We start from the raw sequence: 19,175 nt of genomic DNA on the forward strand, positions 1-19,175 counted from the left end.
TATTTCAATTACGGTTTCTTTTTAGTTGATGGGTTATATTTATATAAAACAGGCTGTTAGTGTTTTATTTAGAATTTAGCAAGTTCATTTTTTTGAAACAGGAAGGAATATGTTGACAATTACCATGATGGTTCTACAAATTAAATTGCTAATAAACCCTTCCAATGTGTTAATAATGCCACAGTTCTATTTAACAGGAGAGGGAAGTGGTTTTTGGTACATATGTTGTTTTCATGGTAATAAGGGGTGATGTTTTTTCTTCCAAAGGGAGACCTAGGTATGGAACTGTACCAAGAGTATTTGTGTGATTGTCATTTCAGTTCAGTGATTCTGAATAGGACCAGCCTTAACCTCGTAGCCTAGAACCCCCTGGAACTTGACTTGGCCAAGGAGCATATTCTTAAATTTTAGCCTTGATTTGTAAAATGAGAGGATCTGAAAACAACAACAACTTCATTGAACAAGGTTTTGTGCCCTGAGTGCATATTAGAAGTACCTGGGAGTACCTATTAAAGTCCTGATCTCTCACAGGTCAGTTTTGGTTTTGCTTTAGTCCTTGTGATGATTTTATTGTGCGCAGTTTTGAGGATTACCGAGCGTAGGTTCTGTTGAGAATTCCCCCCTCAAATTCCTGTGAAATAAGTTTGTCTCCTATATTTGAGTCTTTGGCTTAAATATCACGCTTATGAGGCCCCTAATTTTAAATGTTACTGGCTCTTGAAATGTTAGTCATGCCCTTAAAGATAGTGGGGTTCTTCAGTTATATGCTCGGATTTACATGTTAGTACAATGATCTTTTACTTGATTGTCTCATCCTAATGTGCGTTTGTCATAGCCTAGAAAATTTCTTCAAGATATATTAATTTTTTTTTAGCTTGAGGAAGAGCTTTGTATAAAGTAAATGCACTGAAATAAGAGTGAACTTTTAAATTTCACTTTACGTCAAAGCCCTCATTTAGCAGCCTCAGTTTCTGTGGAGCAACTGCAACCACCCAGGCTAGAATCATTACGTGTTCATTGAATGTGTAAATTTCAGATTTAACCCTGTGAAATGGCCAATAAGTGGACCAGGTTTGACATGTATAAATGGCAGTGTCATATGGCCCAACCTTAGAATAAAGCGTGAAATGTATGAGATTGCAATTTGGGAGGAGCCGAAAGGGAGAAGAAGAAGAGCCTGGTGTATTTTATTCTACTACGTGTAGTTTTTCTAACGTGATTTCTGGGGACTGGAGATGGGAACAAGACTTGTTAAAGTTTGCTGGTAAAGATTAAAAGAGGTTTTTACAACTTTTTGAAAGATTTTACCAGCAAAAAAATGTTTAAAACTTTTCTACAGTAGCAGCTTTAGATGATTCTTTTAGTAGGAGTTGTGTCTCTCAACAAGATGTCTGCTTTGTGCCATGTGCTTTACTTATCAAATTCTTTTTTTTTGGTCTTTTTAGGGCTGCACTTGTGGCATGTGAGGTTCTCAGGCTCGGGGTTGAATCGGAGCTGCAGTCGCTGGCCTACGCCACAGTCTCGCCAGATCTGAGCCACATCTGCAACCTACACCACAGCTAGTGGCAACGCTGGATCTTTAACCCACTGAGCGAGGCCAGGGATCAAACCTGTGTCCTCATGGATACTAGTCAAGATTCGTTTCTGCTAAGCCACGAGGGGAACTCAATCTTATCAAATTCATATAACATCATTCAAAATGGAGAGAGTTCTCTTGTGGTTAAGGATCTGGCATTGTCTCTGCAGCAGCAGATTTGATCCCCAGGCCAGTGCAGTGAGTTAAGGATCCAGCTGGCACAACTGTGGCTCAGATTTGATCCCTGGCCTGGGAACTTCCATAATGCTGTGGTTGCAGCCAAAAGAAGAGGGATGTTTTTGTTTCCATTTGACTGGCAAAGAATCTGAGACAGGTTATCTAGTTAAGTAAGTGGCAGAACTGGTTTACGTAACTCACCTGTTTTTAATAAAGCTTTTGCCTTTTCCACTTTGGTAGTGCTGTCTTGAGAGAGAGATGCCTAAGAAATAGAAGATGTAGTCCTGGTCTGTGGAAAATTTCTCACCTATTTTGGATTTAAAAACTTATGCAAAGAAGATATATCCAGGAAAAATAAAACAAAAATGTAAATATGTGGCTCTAAGTATTGAAACTTTATAGTCAAAGAAAGGTTTTTTTGAAAGAGAGTAGCTAGGGGGATACTGACAAGCCAATTTACAATGGGCATTTCTCTTAGATTTCAGTGAGCAGTGATACAGTGTCAGAACCGGGAAAATGATTGTTTGAGAGCATTTATGCATTTTCCACTGAAGTTTTTACATGGTGGAAAATATGCATGAGATAATTTTAAAATTCAAAATTCTTTTGTTTGCTATATGTATGATTTCAGAAATTTGTCCCCCCCCCCGCCCCCGCTTTTTTTGCGGCTGTGCCTGTTTTCCAAAACAGCGCAGATGTACTTGGGTAATTGATTTAAGTGCTATGTTAGAACTTGGTCCAAAATACCGTTTTAGTTGATTGTTTGTATCCATATTTGTCTTAGAAAAATATTTATGAAAATGAAGCTTCTGCATTGTTGCATAAGGGTGTGGTGACCTACTTGAGGTCAAGTAGGAAGATCCTTCAGCAGAATGAGTGTGTAACCAAGATCCTGTGTTGCTATGTTTTTATTTTTTATTTTTTTGTTTTTGTCTTTTGAGGGCTGCACCTATGGCACATGGAGTTCCCCAGGCTAGGGGTTGATTTGAAGCTGTGGCTGCCAGCCTACACCACGGCCACAGCAACATGGGATCCAAGCTGCGTCTGTGACCTACACCACAGCTCACGGCAACACCAGACCCTTAACCCACTGAACAAGGCCATGGTCGAACCCGAAAACTTGTGGATACTAACTAGTCAGGTTCATTAACCACTGAGCCACCATGGGAACTCCTGTTTTTATTTTTATATTAGATTTCCTTTTATACTTAGTTTTCTATTTGAATGGAACCTTTAAGGAAGGCAACCAGTGAGTATTTAAATAATTTTATTAATTTACGTATTAATTCATTTGGTATTATAAATTCAGAGGAAGGAGTCTTCATAAAATGCCATCTAGTATAGACTAAGTCGGTTGGCAGTAGAATGGAGCCTCTTCAGCACTTAAAACGGGGTCTCAATTGAGATGTGCTATAAAATGGATGGTGGTCTTTGATTATGAAATAATTGCTATTTGTTTGAACTCAAAATGCCTTTTACTACCAGAATTATGTTGAGCACCCTGGGTACGTTCCCTGGCCTGCTCTCTAAAACCGAAAGCATAAATTACTAGAAGAATTACCTCACCCTTGAGCAATGGTATGCATTTCTGGGGGAATGTTTTCCTTTTCAGTTAGGCAACCGTTTAAACTGCCTCCTGCAGCTTGATTCTCACCAGTTTGAGCCACCAGTAATGGCATTCAGAGCTTCAGGCAGGATTTCTTCCGGGGTGGGGGGCGGGGGTTTGGGGTGGAGGGACAGGGAGACCCACGTGTGTGGGAGAAGTGTGGTGCTGTCAGTAACATCCATAGTCACATTTCTCAGGACTGGGTTTACTGTCATATTATTTCTTCAGGAATAGGCTGCTTTATTCCTTTTCTGTTCTGCTAGTTGTTGACACATATGCTTTCTGTTGTCACATAAAGCAGCAAGATCTGCAGAAGCAGCCAGAGAAGAAAATCCCAAGTATGGGCGTGCTCAGGTGGTGGTTTCTGACCATAAAGGACATAGGTAGTTGATGTATGTAAGTAAGAACTCCTCTAAGTCGATTCAGGACATGGAGTAGATTGAGATCCTAAGACCTGGATTCTAATCTAGGCCCCGCCACTAATGAGTTGGTGCCTTTGGACAAACCTCTTTGGGCATTTTTAATGAGTAGTAGTGAAGGCAGAGAGGAAGATGTTGAGTTAAATAATTTCTAATGTCACTGTCGCTTTTGAAAATGGAGAAAGCTCTTAGCTCCAGGCACTGCCTGGAAGTAATTGTACACAGTAGTTTACCTAACTTTATACCACAAATGCAATTCTGTATTGTCATACCTGTCTATTTTTTCTTGAAATGCATTTCTTTTTTCTTTCTTTTTTTTTTTTTTTTTTTTTTTGCATTTTCTAGGGCCGCTCCCATGGCATATGGAGGTTCCCAGGCTAGGGGTCTAATTGGAGCTGTAGCCACTGGCCTACACCAGAGCCACAGCAATGCTGGATCCAAGCCGAGTCTGCGACCTACACCACAGCTCACGGCAATGCCAGATCGTCAACCCACTGAGCAAGGGCAGGGATGGAACCCGCAACCTCATGGTTCCCAGTCGCATTCGTTAACCACTGCGCCACGATGGGAACTCCCCTCTTTTTTCTTTTTCTTTTTAACCTTTTCCTTTCTCCTTTGTGTCTCACCGTCTTGTCTGTCCCTCCTGGAACCAATCTTCTTTGTTTCTAGTCTCATTTAATGGTAACTATTGCCTTCTGTCCTTCCAGTGTTATTGGCTGGAAGTGCTTGAGTCCTCTTTGACTCACATAGCTTCCTTTCCCACATCTAATCAGTGGCCACATCCTGTCACTTACACCTCCAGCAGATATTACCGGACTGTCCTTTTCATTCCTACTAAACTGTCCCAATTCAGGTACTCATGTGAGATAACACAGTGGCCTATCTACTTCCCTGTCTCCGGTTTCTCTTCTTCAAATCATTTTTTTTTAGAATTATGTTTTAAGGCAGAGTTCAGATTAGGTCTTCTCTCCTTAGAAATGTGTACATTGGAGTTCCCATCGTGGCACAGTAGTTAACGAATCCGACTAGGAACCATGAGGTTGTGGGTTTGATCCCTGGCCTCGCTCAGTGGGTTAAGAATCCGGCGTTGCCGTGAGCTGTGGTGTAGGTTGTAGACATGGCTCAGATCCCACATTGCTGTGGCTCTGGCATAGGCCAGTGGCTACAGCTCTGATTAGACCCCTAGCCTGGGAACCTCCATATGCTGTGGGAGTGGCCCTAGAAAAGGAAGAGAGACAAAAAAGAAAAAGAAAGAAAGAAATGTGTACATTGATTATGTATTGCCTACTTAGTAGTGTGCCATGTGGGGCCCTCCATGATTTGGCCTCACACTATTTTATTTTAATTTTTTCAATAGACTTTATTTTTACAGTAGTTATGTTTACAGAAAAATTAAGTAGAAAGTCTCCTTAGACTTTTCCCCTAGACTGTCTTTTTAGTCTTACCCTCTCTGATGTGCCATTTGCTCCAGCCGAATCATCTACTTTCCAGCACCCACCCCGACTGTGACCACCTCCCCTAGGCCTTTTATTGGTCATTGAATGGAGTAAGGAGAGACTGTGTGTGGTCCTAATGCCTGGCTTCCCTAGGTTATCTTACCTTCTTCAGTGGGTCAAGATGAACCTTCCATGCTAGGTATATTCACTTTAATATTGCTGTGTCATAAATAAGCACAAACGAAGCAGCTTGAGAAAGCACATTATTATTTCACCATTTCTGTAGGTCAGGAGTTTGGGCACAGCTTAACTGAGTCATTCATTTAGGGTTGCACAAGGCTGTGATCAACGTGTTATCATCCGAAGGTTGATTGGGGAAGAATCTGCTTGCAAGCTTGTTCAGGTGGTTGGTAGAGTTCATATCCTTTTAGCTGCTATCAGCTGGAGACTGCCCTTAGGTCATTGGTGCTGTCCACAGTTCCTAGAGGCTGCATGGCTTCTTGCCACGTGGGCTTCCCCGTCATGGACACTTATTTCAGAGACTTTGCAGAGAGTCTCTCATAGATGGTCTTCTAAGATGGAGTTTTACATAATGTAACCTATGCTACAGCACTTTTACCATGTTCTGTTGATAAGAAGCATGCTGCAGTCCTACGTGCACTCAAGAAGAGGAAATTATTACAAGACAGGAACACCAGAGGGGAGAAGTGTTGAGGTTCACTGAGGGCCTGTGCACCACACTGGGAATAAGATGGCACATTAGGATTAAGATTGTATTACCTCATATCTCTTCATGCCTGTGTAAAAGGATTGAAGTGGAGCCCCCACGACACCTATCCCTCCCTGCCCTCAACTCTTGACTGCCTTAAGCGTATTGGGACTCATTTCATTATGCCCTGGATTCCCGTTTATGCCATTCTGTAACAGAAGCCCCAGACTCCTTCTTATTCTTGGATTTGAATCTGCATGATGCTCTGCATATTACTTCTTCTGAGCCCTTCTGTTTCCGTAACTCCTGAAACTTTCCATTCTGCTCTCTGGAAGTCAGCGTACAGTTTCATCAAAGTCCCCTGTATCTTTATCTTTTTCTCTAATTGTTTTGTCCTTTGTTCTCTGGAAACTGTCCTTTTTATGGGGACACTGTCTCCCCTATAACTTTCCCCACAGCTAGTTGCTTTTTCTCTCACAGATCTCAGGCACCTGGGCATAAAATTGAGGTAGATATCATCCTTATTTCTAGTTGCTGCTTCTAGACCTATTCTTCCTCCTTCCTGTCTGAAAAATTCCATGCCATCATTTGAGTCTCGTTATCAGATTATAATTGGGTACCGCAACTCATTGTGACTGTCATCTACTGATCCCTGAATTACTTGTTTAATTTCTCTCTTTTTTTCATTTCTTAATTTTAGCTCTTGGTTCACTATTACTGTTTCTAACACTATCCCTTTTTTGAGTTCTTTGGGTTGATCTTGCCGGCATCCTGCCTTTCAGTGCCTGGACCTCATCTCTTGCATTGATTTTTGTCTTCCATGTCATCTCAAGTCACACACTCCCATCTCTTGTGTCCTTTTAGTTGCTCTCTTGATTTCTCAGTTTTAACACGTCTTTCAGCTCTACCAAGACCTCTGGTTTGTTGATCCTACTACATCACTGCCATTTATGCACATCTTACTCTCGCCTCTCAGCTTAAATTCCACACTGAGTCGTTAAAATCACTCTCTTGCATGCACTCTCAACTCCTTTGCCTTCCCCTCTCCTTCCTTGACTTCATCTCTTGGCTAAAAGCCAAGCACTGGTTAAACAACTCTGTCTACTCTCTGCCCTTTCCCTTGTAGCTAAATATGGAGACACACACAGAACCATACTGGATGGTCTCACTTTTCGTTCATGCTTCGTTCTAAATTGTACTGAATGTCCTAGTTATGTGTCTAATCTCTTCTTCTCTCTCCCTATCATTAAAATCTCTCTCCCCATCCTCACTCTCAGCTGATGACTTTGCTTCTGATTTCACTGAGAAAACTGAAACAACCAGTAGGGGACATCCACTGCCTTTCACCATCACACCTACCTACCTACCTACCAGCATTTATACTCTTAGGTTCTGCTCTCCTGCCTTTTACTCAGAGATGAACTACCTGTGCTTCTATCTAAAGCCATCTGCTATATGTGTGTAGTAGGTCCCATGTTCGTTCACTTAAGAACCTTGCTGAATTACTTCTCTATTACATGACTAGCTTTTTCACTTTCTACTGGATCATTCATGCCATCATAAAAGCATGTGTTTTCTTCTATGTTGGGAAAAAAAAATCAGAAAAATTTAATATTAATGTAACAGCTTTATTAGATACAATTAATATACCATATACCCATTTAAAGTGTCAGTTAATTGATTTTAGTGTAGCAATAGATTTGTATAACCATTACCAATTCCAACTTCAGAATATTTTTGTCTCCCCCCCAAAAAAAGATACCTCGCATCCCTTATCAGTTACCTCACACTCCCTGTCGCTCTCCAGCCATAGTCCAGTACTGATTTAATTTCTATAGATTTGCCTGTTCTGAACATTTTATATAAATGGGATCATTAGGAGTTCCCGCCATGGCTCAGTGGTTAACAAATCTGACTAGCATCCAGGAGAACACAGGCTTGATCCCTGGCCTCTCTCAGTGGGTTAAGGATCCAGCACTGCCGTAAGCTATGGTGTAGGTTGCAGATATGGCTTGGATCCTGCATTGCTGCGGCTGTGGCATAGGCTCACATCTGCAGCTCCAATTCAACCCCTAGCCTGGGAACTTCCATATGCTGCGAGTGTGGCCCTAAAATAATAATGATAATAAAAAATAAATAAATGGAACCATTAAATATTTGCTCTTGCGCAACTGGTTTCTTTTAGTTAGCATAATGTTTTCAAGATTCAGAGATGTCGTGGCATGGATCAGTACTTCATTACTTCTTATTGCTTTATACCACATTTTATTTATCCATTCCTCAGTTTATGGGCATTTAGTCTGTTTCCAATTGGGGCTGCTTTAAACATTTGTGTACTAGTTTTTGTGTGGACATATGTTTTCATTTCTCTTGGATATATACATAGGAATGGAATTGTAGGGTCATATGGTAATAATATGTTTAACATTTGATGAGCTACCAGACTGTTTAAAAAAATGGCTGCACCATTTTATATTCGAATCAGTAGTGTCAAAGGGTTCCACTTTCTTCACATCCATCCTTCACAGACTTGTTACTGTCTGACTTTTTGCCTGTAGCCATCCTAGCAGATGTGAGCTATATATCCTTGTGGTTTTGATTTCATTTCCCTGATGGATAATGATATTGAACATTTTTTTGATGTGCTTATTGGCCATTTGTATGTCGTCTTTGGAGAAGTGTCAAGATTCTTTGCTCATTTTGAAATTAGGATTTTCAGGGTTCCCCTTTTGCCTAGTGGGTTAAGTGTCTGGCACGGTCACTGCTATGGCTCAGGCTCTCATGTCTGGGAACTATTGCATGCCATAGGTATGGCCAAAAAAAGAAAATTGGATTTTCTTTTTGATACTGAGTTGTAAGAGTTTGTTACATTTTCTGGATACAGCTTTCTTATCAGTAAGTGATTTGCAAATAGAGTTCAGCCTTGAACAACACAGGTTTGAACTATGTGAGTGCACATACACATGAATTTCTTTCACTAAATGTGTACTAAGTACAGTACTCTGCAATCTGAGTTTGGTTGAATTCCCAGTGCAGACCCTCCACTATGGTTATATGTGAATTTTCATCTGTGTGGGGGGGTCAGCACTCCTAATGCCCCCTGCATTGTTCAAGTATTTTCTCCTATTCTGTGTGTTATCTTTTCATTTTCTTGATAGCTGTTGTTTAATATACAAAAGTTTTAAATTTTGATGTAAAATTTGTCTGTTTTTTCTTTGGTTCCTTCTGTTTTTGGTGTCTTATCTAAGAAGGCATTACCTAATTCAAAGTCATAAAAATTTACTCCTCAGTTTTCTTCTAAGAGTTGTAAAGTTTTAGTGTCTACTTTCAAGTTTATGATCATTTTGACTTAATTTTCATGAATGGTATGAGATAGGTATCTAACTTTTTTCTTTTGCATGTGGGTATCCACTCATTCCAATACCATCTATCGAGAAGACTATTCTTTCTTCATTGGATTGTTTTGACACTCTTGATGAAAATCAATTGATGGTTAATATTGGGGTTTATTTTTGAACTCTAAATTCTATTCTGTTGATCTTTATCCATATGCCAGTTCCATACCATCTTGATTATTGTAACTTTGTAACAAAACTTTACCTTAACCTTCATTTCCCTTTCCACTCGGATTCTCACATCTCCATCCCTAAAAAACTGTCTCTGCTCCAGATGCTGCAGAACTCCTCTGAAGCGCTGTCTACTTTTTTTTTCTCTCAGTCCTTTCTCTTAAAAGTTACTTCAAAAAGGCTTATGCTCCCAATACTCCACCAAAACACACCTGTCAAGGTAGCCAATGACTTCCATGTCACTAAATCTAGTGGTAAAATGCCAGTCTTACCCTTACTCCATCTACACACAGCACTGACACTTGATCACTACCTCATTTTCTTCACGTGGCTTTCAGAGCACTTAAGGTTTTCCTTCTTGATGTCCTTTGCTGACTTCTCTCCTTTCCCTGCCTTTTCACTCCTAAAATTGGGGTGTACCAAGAGTTAGCCTTTACGTCTCTATCTATGGTCACTCAAATAGTTATTTCACCCAGTCTAAAAGCTTTAAATACCCTCTTTATGCGGATAACTGCCACATCTAAGTCTCTAGCACAGGATCGGATTCATACATTCCCCTGCTTAGTAGACACGGCTACCTGGATATCTTAGACATTGCAAATTCAGCATGTTGAGTACTGAACTGAGCCCCCTCCTTGTAAACCTGCTCATTTTAAGTCGTTCTCATTTCTATCCTGTTACTTGCTTAGGCCAAAACCTTGGTGATATTTCACTCTTTCCATTTCTTTACCCATCACACTTCTGTCAGGAAATCCCATTGGCTCTCCCTCACAAATCATACAGATCTGATGCCTTAGCCACCACCTCATGGCTTGAGTTGACATTATCCCTTGCCTGGATACCCGCAGTGGTGGTTTTCTGACTACTCTCTTCCTCCTTCCAGCTTTACTATTTTCAATTCAGTAGCCAGAGTGATCCCTTGAAAAAAAAAAAAAAGTTGAGCAGTTCAGTCTCCTGCTTAGAACTCTTCACTAGCTTTTGTTTTTCTTCAGAATAAAACCCAGCGCCCTTAAAGTGGTGTACAATCTGGTCCCTGATATCTCTCACTCTTATCTCCTCACTCTTTCCGGTGTGTGTTCTTTTCCAGCATCCTCGTCTTCTTAGGCCAGCCATTCTCCTATCTTTGCCTTGGTCATTCTTTCTGCCTGAAATAGTCTTCTTCCAGGTAGCTGCTGTGTTGACTTCTTCACTTTGGCTTCCTTAGCCACCTTGGCCAAGTTATTTCTACTCAACCTGTTCTCATGACTCCTTTACCCTGTTCAATTTTTGTTATTCCATAACATGTTACTGCCTTCTAAGATACTCTGTAAAGTATTTATTGCAGGTGTTGTTGATCTTTTATTGCTAGACTATGAGTTCCCTACAAGGGTAGGGATGTTTACCCGTTTTGTTCCTTAATGTTTCCCAAGTGTCAGTAATGGTTTGTGGCACATAGTTGTTGATCAATGACTGTTTGATAAGCGTATGAATAAACATCTGGCCACACCTCTCTTCCATTATGTGACTTTCTCTACGTGGAAACCCCCATTCTCGTATATCCCTCCTTTCTTTCTTCCTATTACATACCACCCCCTCCAGTTATTCTCATCATTAAAAGTCTCATTTTATTTTATTTTATTTTTTGGCCAGGCCCAGAGCATACAGAAGTTCCTGGGTCAGGGATCCAACCCATGCCGCTGCTGTAACCAGAGCCACAGCAGTGTCAACACTGGATCCTTAACCCACTGAGCTGTGAGGGAGCTCCTAAGAGCTTTTTTAAAAAAGAGTTATCTATTCTGATGAAATTACTTCAATTTGTCCTGATTCTGACAGTAGTATGTTTAATTTTCACCACCCCGAATAACAAGGGAATCTGTGTTAGGCATAGCCACCGTCAGTTCTTGTCTGCTCAATCAGAGACTGATAAGGTCACTGGAAGCTGCAAAACGTTTTCTTATGTTTTCGTTTTACGTTTCTTTGGCAGGCCCTCTATTAGGTTGAAAGAACACAACAGTGGTTTATAGAGCTGTAAACTTTGTTGCCTCTGAGGGGAGTTCTCAAAGGGATATAAGGGTCACCCTGGGGAGCTTACTGAAAATGTAACCTTGTTAAAAATGCAAACCCCTTCTTTTCAGTTTCTGAGTTTTTGAACCTGTATATCCACAGTGAAGCTTAGAGTTTGCGTTTTCATTAAGCACCAGGGCTTTCTGATGCATGAAATCGATGAACACATTAAGAAACATTGCTTTAGACCTGAGTATTCTTAGAAATGTTACTGGTTCACAGATAGAAGAGAAAGAGTCAGAAATAGCAAGGAGAGATTTTCTTGAATAGCTGTTTCGAATATGGAAGAAAACCAAGACGGAGAACATATTTGGTTTGATTCATTGTTTCATTCTTGCGGACCTCCTGTACCATGAAAGGATCTTATTTAATAATGAAACATCTTTGGAACTTGCACTGCGGAGAGCTCATCTGTGACAGAAAAATCCATCCACTATTATATTTCTATGATCGTTACAATGTTCTTAATTCCACTGAGTGAAAATACATCTTCCTATAACTTACAACCATTGGTCCTACTTGAGTTCTCCAGAGCCACACAAAATAGGCAAACATAGTAATGTAAATGGTGTTAAAATATAAAATAATAACTACATAAAGTATAAAAGAATTAGAACTCTTGGAGTTCCTGTCGTGGCGCAGTGGAAATGAATCTGACTAGGTACTTGCAGGTTTGATCCCTGGCCTTGCTCAGTGGGTTAAGGATCTGGCATTGCTGTGAGCTGTGGGGTAGGTCGTAGATGCGGCTTGGATCTGGCATCGCTGTGGCTCTGAGGTAGGCTGGCAGCTGTAGCTCTGATGTGACCCCTAGCCTGAGAACCTCCATATGCTGCAGGTGTAGCCCTAAAAAAAAAAGAGAGAACTTTCACGTAGATTTTAAAAATACAGTCTATGCCTAACTGGTGAAATTTCATCCACCATGGAAGAAGGATACACAGCCTTGCTGTGGCCAGAGCTCTGCCCCGAGGTCATTCTCTAGTTCTCCTGCCTTGTCTAGATTTATTTTTTCTCTGTCTCCATCTTTGTACCTTCTGCTCTTTTCTCAATTCTTGAGGCTTTTCCCAGGGGCTGTCACAGCAGTGACAGACACTGTTTCAGGATGGGCAGGAGGAGAAGAGCTCATCTTACTCTCGTATATCCAGCTGCACTAGTCTATTTTTCTACAGATGGGTTGACTTTCCTTCTGTATCTGCAATTTTGATGAGTGTAAAATGAAGGAGATATACTCAGAAGTGTCCAATGAGGCAGAAAGCTACTACTTATTGCATCTCAAATATTCTTTCATGGTTCCTAGTTAGATTTCTTAACCACTGAGCCACGATGGGAACTCCCAACTCTTTTAATACTTATAAATAGGTCTTTATTTGTTATTTTCCCTTGGTTCTCAGTAGCTAATCTCCCTGGATTTAGAGGTCAACATTGGTAATTACTTTCTCTCATCAGTTTGGAGCCTTCTACTTGGGCTTCTATTGTTGCCGTTAAGAAAACAGCTCTTGTTCTTACTGGCATTCCTTTGTGTACATATTGTGCCTTGTTTTTTTCTTTCTTTCTTCTTCTTCTAGTTGTATTGAGATATAATTGATATATGGCACTGTATAAGTTTAAGATGTATCGCATAATGGTTTGACTTACATGAAATGATTACCACAAAGTTTAGTGAATATGCATCATCTCATATAGATACAGAATGAAAGAAGTAGAAAATCAAGGTTTCCTTGTGATGAGAACTCTGAGGATTTTACTCTCTTTTGTATGTAATATGTAGAAGTATTAATTATACTTACCGTGTTGTGCAGAACATCCCTAATACTTATTTATCCTATAACTGGAAGTTTGTACCTTTCAGCTACCTTCATCCAATTCCCTCTCCATCCCCCAACCTCTGGTAATCACAACTCTGATCTCTTTTTCTATGAGTCTGTTGCTTTTGGAGTATAATTGACTTACAGCAGTAATTGAGTTCCTGTTATACAGCGTAGTGATTTGATATTAAATGATCATCACAATTAGTTACCACCTGTCACGGTACAAAGGTATTACATAATTATTGACTCTACCCCCCCAGACTGTACATACCCCTAGTTCATTTATTTTGTAACTCAAAGTTTGTGCCTCTTAATCTCCCTCACCTGTTTCTCTGTTCCCTCTATCCCCCTCCCCTCTGGCAGGAAGCCGTTTGTTCTCTGTATTTATGAGTCTGTTCCTATTTTGTTATGTTTGTTTTTTTCCTTTAGATTCCACATATAAGGAAACTCATGCACTATTTGTCTTTCATTGAGTTATTTCACTAGACATGATACCCTCTAAGTCCATCCATGTTGTCACAAATGGCAAGATTTCATTCTTTTTTATGTAAGTAGTATTCCATTGTGTATATGCCACATCTTCTTCATCCATTCATTTCTTGATGGTTCTGGACCTTGCGGTGGACTGGGCTGTGTCCCAGGGCTACTGGACTGCTGATGGGCAGGTCTGGATTCTGGCACTGATAAGCTAGAGGGAAGATTCCAAAATGGTGCTTACCAGCACCAGTTCCTCGTAGTAGAATGAGCTCCTCCAAATGGCTGCCACCAGCATCTGTATCCCCAGGTGAATCCCAGTTGCCTGCTGCCTATGTGCGAGGCTCTCCAAGATTAGCAGGTGGGTCTACCCCAGGCTCCTTTCAGATGACTGCTTCTGCCTGGGGTCTCAGAGGAGGTGACAATTTGTGTGCACCCCTTGAGAGTAGAGTCTCTGTTTCCTGCCATTCCTCCTGCTCTCCCCAAATCAATACCACTGGCCTTCGAAGTCAAATGTTTGTGGGGCTCGTCCTTCGGTCAGGATCCCTAGTGTGGGGAATTCGCTGTGGGGCTCAAACACCTCTCTCCTTGGGGAGAGCTTCTGTGGTTGTGATTATCCTCTCGTTTGTGGGTTGCCTACCCATGGGTGTGAGCCTTAACTATCCATCAGCTCCGCCCTTCCTACCATCTTGTGTGCTTCTCTCTTTATCGCTTAGTTGCAGGTCGTCTCTGCTAGTCTTCAGGTTGTTCCCGTCAACAGTCGCTTTGTCAGTAGTTGTAATTTTGGTGTGCTGATGGGAGGAGGTGAGCTCGTGGTCTTCGTCCTCCCCCATCTTGGTCACACCCCCTTTCTCTTGATGGTTTTAAGATCTCTTATTCTTAGGGTTTGCTCTTTCACTTTAGTGTGTCTTAGTCTTAAGTTTTTTAAAGTCTGGGTTGGATTTTTGGGATTCTTTTCTTTTTTCTTTTCTTTTCTTGTCTTGTCTTTTCTTGTCTTTTTGCCTTTTCGAGGGCCGCTTCCCATAGCATATGGAGGTTCCCAGGCTAGGGGTCGAATCCGAGCTGTAGTCACGGGCCTACGGCAGAGCCACAGCAACGCAGGATCCAAGCCACATCTGCGACCTACACCACAGCTCGTGGCAATGCCAGATCCTTAACCCACTGAGCAAGGCCAGGGATTGAACCCGCAACTCATGGTTCCTAGTCGGATTTGTTAACCACTGCACCACCACGGGAACTCCTTTTTTTTTGTTGTTGTTGTTGTTTTGTTTTTTTTTCTTTTTAGGGCTGCACCCATGGCATATGGAAGTTCTCAGACTAGGGGTCTAATTGGAGCTACAACTGCCAGCCTACACCACGGCCACAGCAATGCAGGATCCAACTCCTGTCTGTAACCTCACCACAGCTCATAGCAACGCCAGATCCTTAACCCACTGATGGAGGCCAGGAATTGAACCTGCATCCTCATGGATACTAGTCAGGTTCATTACTGCTGAGCCATAATGGGAACTTCCTGGGTTGGATTTTGGAGTTTTGAGTCTGAAAATTAGTGTCCTCACATTCCCTTAGAACATTGACTTTCCCTCATTCCTCTAGAGCTCAGTTATACCTTCTCAGTCTATCCTCATTTCTCTTGACCTCTCCCAATTGCCAGTTTTTTTTTTTGTCTTTCTGCTACATTCTGTGCAGTTTGTTTAGATCCATTTCTATTTCCTTAATTATCTCTCCATCTTTATGTAGTCTATTGTTTTACTTGTCTATTAACTTTATAATTCCAATTATTATAGTTTTCTTTTCTAGAAGTTCCATTTGTATCTTAAAAAGATATTTGGTCAATTCTTAAAGTCTCTTTTTGCTTAGTCATACTTTCATTAACTTCTTTTTTTTTGTCTTTTGTCTTTTTAGGGCTGCTCCCACGGCATATAGAGGTTCCCAGGCTAGGGATCTAATTGGACTCTTGCTGCCAGCCTACACCACAGCCACAGCAACACAGGATCGGAGGTCGTGTCTGCGACCTACACCATGGCTCAAGGCAACACCGGATCCTTAACCCCTGAGCGAGGCCAGGGATCACACCAACAACCCCATGGTTCCTAATCGGATTCGTTTCCACTGTGCCAAAATGGGAACTCCAACATCTTTTATTTCTTGGTTAATAAGCATATCTGTTTTATATATTTTGTATCCAATAATTCCAATGTCTTTGGTCTTATTTTGTAGTTTGTTTGAATGTGGACCCTTGCTTATGGTGGTTTGCTTCCTTCTGTGTTTAAATCATGAGCCAAAATTACTTAGAACTTGAGCGGTGAAAATTCTTTGAAACCTAGTTTTAAAGTGTGTTCCTCTACTTTTGCTAGGTACTTGAGGTCACTACAAATTAGGGATACTTTGAAATGAAAATTTCAACTTCGATGAATATTTTATCTATATCATTCAGAGTGAATTCTGGCCCCAAGCCTGCAAGGTTAGGAGTTCTCAGGGAAGATTTTTTTTTCCTTCTGTATCCAGAGTCAAAAGCAAGATAGGCAAGTATTCATAGTTTCTTTTGTGAAGCCACTTTTTTTTTAAAAATGATTTTTGTTTTTTCCATCATAGCTGGTTTACAGTGTTCTGTCTGAAGCTGCTTTTTTTGCTTATCCACTGAGAATGTCACTTTTAGGAAGTCCTGGCTTTATGCAGAAATGACAGACTGATTTTTGTCTTCTACCAGCTCCTAAGTTTTATCTCCAGCTTATTAAACCCCAGTGATTTTGTTAATAGCATGGCATCAGGGCTCTTCTTTGTTTGGATTTGCAGGTTTTCCTACTTTCTGGCCACCTGGGATTTCTTATCAGCTTAGTCATGTATTTTTAATATTATTTAAATGAAGTTTGATTCAGCATTTGTAGGTACCATTAGCCGGGGTGCCTCTCCAGATGTGTAGTCTGCAGTGTTGCCATAAATGGGAGTGTTGAGCGGATTCTTTTAATTTTCTTTTATTGATAGGTGCAGAAATGAAAAGTTGGAAGAGAATTTGGAGCCATCGTCAGAACAGGTCTTTAATAATTATGACAAGAACTGTGCTTGGCTTGAGAGAGCTAGCATCAACAAATTTGAAGAAACTAGCTATCAGGTTGCGATCAGTGGATTAGAGATTTGTGCTTCTCCAGCATCCCTCATGATTGCTAGTCCACAGGCATCCCTTACCTTCAATATATCAAATACTAGCTGTAACCTAGCCTTCATTTTTATTTACTAATTCAGTGTACTTTTTCATTTCTTATTTAGAGCATTTGGAACGCGGTTTCAACTGGAGGAATGCTTGAGTAATTTTTTGTGTGCTTTTTCTGAAGTATGCTGTCAAACTGATTTTGTCAGGCATCTTATTTGGTCACTGTTTTGTTATTGCTACTTTTTTTTTCTTCCGTTTTTGGCCACACCCACGGCATATGGTAGTTCCTGAGTCAGGGATTGAATCCGAGCTGCATCTGTGACCTACACCATAGCTGTGGCAATGCCAGATCCTAACCCACTGCACCGGGCTGAAGGATCATTCGGCAACACCAGAGACAAGATGGATCATTAACCCACTGCGCCACAGCAGGCACTCCTGTTGCTGCTACTTATTAAGCTGAGAGAGTGATACTTTAGGACCATGATTTTCTAGTTGGAGAAGAGTTAAGATTGACCAACTTCAGTTTTTCTTCCTGTTAATATGAAATGTTAGAGTAGGGGAACAGGTAGTTGGAATAGAGAATTTATCATTCTTTTGGGAATAAAAATTATAGTGGAGATAAAAAATACAAGAAAATGATTTCCTGTCGTGGCTCAGTGGAAAGGAATCTGACTAGTATCCATAAAGATGGAGGTTCAGTCCCTGACCTCGCTCAGTGGGATAGGATCTGATGTTGCCATGAGCTATGGTGTAGGCCGAAGATGCAGCATGGGTCTTCTGTGGCTGTGGCTGAGGAACTTCCATATGTCATGGATGCGGCCCTAGAAATACAGAAGAAAAAAAGAAAAAGCTTTTAATCCAACTATTCAGAAATAATATCAATGTTAACTTACTGATATCTTTTAAAATTAAAATGGGGATTATACTGTATATACAGTTTTGTTTTATAACTTACAATTGGTACAAACTTTCCCATTTCATTATTCTTTCAGAACTTTTAAATAGCTGGATAATATAGGGGATCTCCTATGGATGGATCATAATTTATCAATTTATCCATATTTTGTCTTGTTGGACATTTAGGGTATTTCTTTTTTGCTTTTGTAAATAATGCTGTGGGGAGCATCTTGGCATGCACACATTTGTGTATGTCTTGAATTATTTCTGTACTATATTTTTTAAGAGCAGGGTTGTAGGGTATAATACTTCAGTGGCTCTTACGCATAATGCCAAATTGAGCTCCAGGATTATTGTATGAACTAGTTTATATTCCCAGTTGCTGTGTGTCAGAAGTATCTATTTTACCAGGCCTTTTCCAAAATGTGGTAGTAGTCTTACGGTAATGATCATTTAAAAAAAATAGGTGAAATTTGCATTTCTTTGATTACTCATGAGGTTAACATTTTGAATGTTTATTTTCCTTTTGTATTTCTTTTAGAAGCAGGCTGTTAAGGGTTTCTTAAAATGAATTTTTCTCATATAACATGGTCCTCTATTTCTTACTGATTTGTACATAATGAAATCTATTAACTGTCTATATGTTGTTTGTTACTTAGATTTTCCTTTTAATCTTGGTTATAAAATACTTTATATCATCAGAGTTCTCAATTTTTTATGTAGTCATATATGTTCCCTTTTCATCATGATTTCTCCTCTTTTACCCCATGGCTGTTTTCCTCAAGATGAGGTAGTCATCTGTATTCTATGTGCTATGCTATTTCTAGTATCTTTATACTAGTTGCATTTTTTTTCTTTTTACATTGGACCTTAATCCGTTTGGAATTCTAACAAGATACAGGTTTCTGATTTTTTTTTTTTCTCCCAAACGTTAAATAATTGTCCCAGCACTATTTATGATAATCTTTTTTTTTGCCCACTGTTGTAAGCGACTACCCTTGGTCATATGCTTTAATTTTTAGATACACCATCGTTGTATGTATACTGTAATTACAGAGCTTGGTATTTCAGACTTCATGTTATCCTGTGTCATGGTTGTGGAATGATATGTTACTTTTTGTATTTTTTTGATTACTAGTAATGTTGAACCATTAGTTCATATTTTTATTAGCCATTCCTGTCTTCTCTCCTTTGTATTGCTTGTTCATATGTTTTGCCATTTATATGTTAGTAGTTTGTATTGTTATGAATTTGTAACAGTTATTCCTGTATTCTGAGTAGCATTTTTTTGTTGTATCTGTTATAACCATTCT

The 19,175-nt window shown here is 40.2% G+C and overlaps 1 protein-coding gene across 1 annotated transcript in view; it reads left to right on the top strand.

Moving 5' to 3' along the window:
• Positions 1-19,175, top strand: part of SCAMP1 (secretory carrier membrane protein 1) — a 102,756-nt gene that overhangs the window by 21,207 nt on the left and 62,374 nt on the right. The gene's annotated exons all lie outside the window — the stretch shown is intronic.

This window comes from Phacochoerus africanus, chromosome 4 (genome assembly GCF_016906955.1).
Source record: "Phacochoerus africanus isolate WHEZ1 chromosome 4, ROS_Pafr_v1, whole genome shotgun sequence".
NCBI lineage: Eukaryota > Metazoa > Chordata > Mammalia > Artiodactyla > Suidae > Phacochoerus > Phacochoerus africanus.